The following is a 3,086-nucleotide window of genomic DNA, read 5'->3' on the forward strand; positions in this document are numbered from 1 at the left end:
GTGCCAAAATTATTTTTGGAATCAATGTATCTTTATACCAAACTCGTTCGGGTGCAAATATCAGTGCGAAGAGTAAGATATCAATATACTAATATACCTGTAGTTGGGATCAGAAATGGAGTTCGTTTTCCACCGAAAATACAGTGTATTTTCCAAATCTGATCGAAAAATACACTGTATTTGTTGTATACATACACAGTGTTTTTCGCTTGTATTTCGAAGAATATATTTTTATATACAAATGAATATAGTGAATTTGAATTTGAAGTGTATACAAATGAATACAGTGAATTTTATTTCTTGTATTCAGTATTTGAGTGTATTCGTTAATTTTTTTAGTGCAAAATTCAGTGTTGGGGGTGTATTTTGAAGGATTTTTTTTTTTTTTTATACAAGCGATTTTAAATATAATAAAGTAAATACAGTGTAAAAGTAGCTACAAATGAATGCAGTTGAGTTGAATATATTTGACTTGAATACAATTTAGTTGAATATATCTGACTTGAATACATCGAAATCTGAACTTGAATATAACGAAATCTGAACTTGAATACAGCGAAATCTGACTCAGCCAAATTTTGAATACAATCTACTATAACGCACTAGTACAATCTACTATAGCTATAAAATACAATTAGCTAAAGTGTAGCTATGGGGGAAAAAAAAAAAAAAAACCCAAAATGAAGTCATTTTTGTAAGTTTCCCATATTAGATCACCGAATGGCCATTGGGCTTAATTATCCCTAAAATGAAACATATAATATGCTAGCTCATATTATCCAGCCCAACCCACGGACACAACCAAATTGGCTATGTTTATCAGAATTAGGGTTTCACACAGGCCTATTTATACATCTGTTGACCTTTACCATCTCATTCATCCACAGCTTCTTCCTTTAGTCCTTTGCTTTTACATTTAGGGTTTAAGAATTTTTTGTCCTTGTAGGGTTTTTTCATCTTTTGAATTTATTACAATTTACACCTATGAGGAAGACATCCCAGGAATAGGAAGTGCCGTATGACACTTTAAACAACACCGGCGAAGCAGTTTCCACTCTTAACTCCCATCCACCGTTGATCAGATTCTTCCCGTCTCTGTTCAACGGTCGGGATTTTGTGGTATTCTGCTCCACCGTTGTGTGTGTGATTTGTAACGGGTCTCTGAGGTCTATTCCATTTCTTAGTTATGTAATATTTTCTTCTAGAAGGTCCGATGCCACGTCGACGGTAGCAAAATAAGCAATGACCGAAGGTGCTATGATTGGACCAATAACAAGTTTTTATTTAACATTTCGCATTTTGATAGGAATCTGTGTATGGATCTTTCAATTCCTACACGGAGCCGTTTCGTGCGATTACAATTTTTATCTCTCACAATTATTTTTGTTTTTAATGAAGCCAATGAGGTGTTTTTAAATATTTGGAATTACCGTCTGAACATTTACATTGATGTCAATTCGGCTGTCTGAGGCTTCGTTATATTACTATTTTTCATTTCACCTCTTTTGTTATTACAGTAATATATTTATTTTCCATTAAATCATTTTTGGAGCGTCTTATTTCGTTTTCTGGAAAAAAAAATTAGTTATAGTTGGCCAGTACTACAACTTTTGTTATTGTTAATATCTAGTTTTTAGTCCAATAACAACAGCTATTGAGTTTTTCATCAGGTCGAGATTGGAGGTGAATTCAATAGTCTGCTTGTAGAATGTAGTAAAAGATGTGAGTACTTAATGATTTGAGAGGGTTAGGTTGATTCGAAAAAAATTTAGACTAACTATTTATTTTCTATGGGTAAAAAAGGGTAATTAAATAATCCTAGATGTGTATTTTGTGTAGTTTTCCCAAAAATTAATAACTATCATGTTGGGGGATTCCAGAGTAATTTTCTGCTACAGTTTAAATAAACAAATCATCAAATCACCTTTATCCATACAAATATTTGGCTGCACACTAGAAACGCTTCTTTCCAAACAATAAAAGAGTCTATTATGAAAGAATTAAGTTAGGCCAAATATATTTTGATAAAGTTGGAAGTGCTTTTGAGGAGGAATTTGTTCTTAGAATTGAGAAGCTGAAGCTATTTTTGAGTTTATGGACAAATAGTAATCTTGCGCATTGGCAACATATCAATGACTAAATTTCTGAAAACATGATTCTGACAATCAGAATTGGTTTAAATAATTTAAAATATTTGGAAATGAAAGACGCAGTAAATGCAAACATAGCTACTTTCAATAGCTGGTTATTCTGATTTTTTTTATTTGAGAGAAGAATTTTTAAAAGTAATTTTTGGAGAATAGCATATTGTGTTTGCACTACATTAAGATCAAGGCTTCAAAAGTGTTTTGAGTAAAAGCTACTGTATTTTTTAAATTTCTGAAAGATATCTTTTGCCGCTACTCAAAAATCAATATATTTCTTCTAAAAATTTAGTCAAACACTTCAATTCGCTAAAATAATTCATTTAGACAAATACTTTTAACTTTCTAGAAATTTGGCCAAATAATTTACTATTTCCGGTTTAAAATAAGTGTTCACTTAACATTTTTCAAATCTCTTAAGAAAAAAAAAAGGTAAAATTTCTCAAATGACTATCTTATTGTAGCTTCCTACCATTTGTAACTACCCTTTTTAATATTACAATTCGTAGCTAAAAATCAGCTGATTTGTGTATGTTTTTCGGATGTATTTCTTGTCAAAAAAATACATGAGCATACGGTAAATAAGGGAACAATTTTCCTTTATTTTAGCCTCTAAACGTGGTGATATTAAATGCGAATTCAATATATTTTTTAACTTCCTTTCCACATAATTAGCCGTAATATCCCCTTACCTTAAACGATTCTCTTCTTCCATTCATTGTTCAACGATAATAACGTAAAAATTCAAAATTCAAAAATAAATCTTCAACACATCCGAAAATGCGGTAACAAACACGACAATCATCAGGTAATTCGTGCAAAAAGACCGTTTTTGATTTCACAAATTTCGTATATTCAATTTGTATTTAGGTGATTTCAATTGTTTTCTTGGATCATAATGTCAAAGTTGTTTATTTCTTCTGATTTTGGTTTTTTTTTTTT

General features: G+C 30.8%; 3 non-coding genes across 3 annotated transcripts; all 3 read left to right on the forward strand.

The window, feature by feature from the left end:
- The first annotated feature begins 979 nt into the window (after positions 1–979).
- LOC132038802 (small nucleolar RNA U49) lies at positions 980–1,044 on the forward strand. The gene has a single exon (XR_009410277.1). It is a non-coding gene; the product is annotated as a small nucleolar RNA U49 (small nucleolar RNA).
- A 163-nt stretch (positions 1,045–1,207) lies between these two features.
- LOC132038793 (small nucleolar RNA snoR2/U65) lies at positions 1,208–1,363 on the forward strand. The gene has a single exon (XR_009410269.1). It is a non-coding gene; the product is annotated as a small nucleolar RNA snoR2/U65 (small nucleolar RNA).
- Positions 1,364–1,395: 32 nt separating this feature from the next.
- Positions 1,396–1,477, forward strand: LOC132038780 (small nucleolar RNA snoR77Y). Its single transcript, XR_009410257.1, has one exon. It is a non-coding gene; the product is annotated as a small nucleolar RNA snoR77Y (small nucleolar RNA).
- The last annotated feature ends 1,609 nt before the right edge of the window (positions 1,478–3,086 follow it).

This window comes from Lycium ferocissimum, chromosome 11 (genome assembly GCF_029784015.1).
Source record: "Lycium ferocissimum isolate CSIRO_LF1 chromosome 11, AGI_CSIRO_Lferr_CH_V1, whole genome shotgun sequence".
NCBI lineage: Eukaryota > Viridiplantae > Streptophyta > Magnoliopsida > Solanales > Solanaceae > Lycium > Lycium ferocissimum.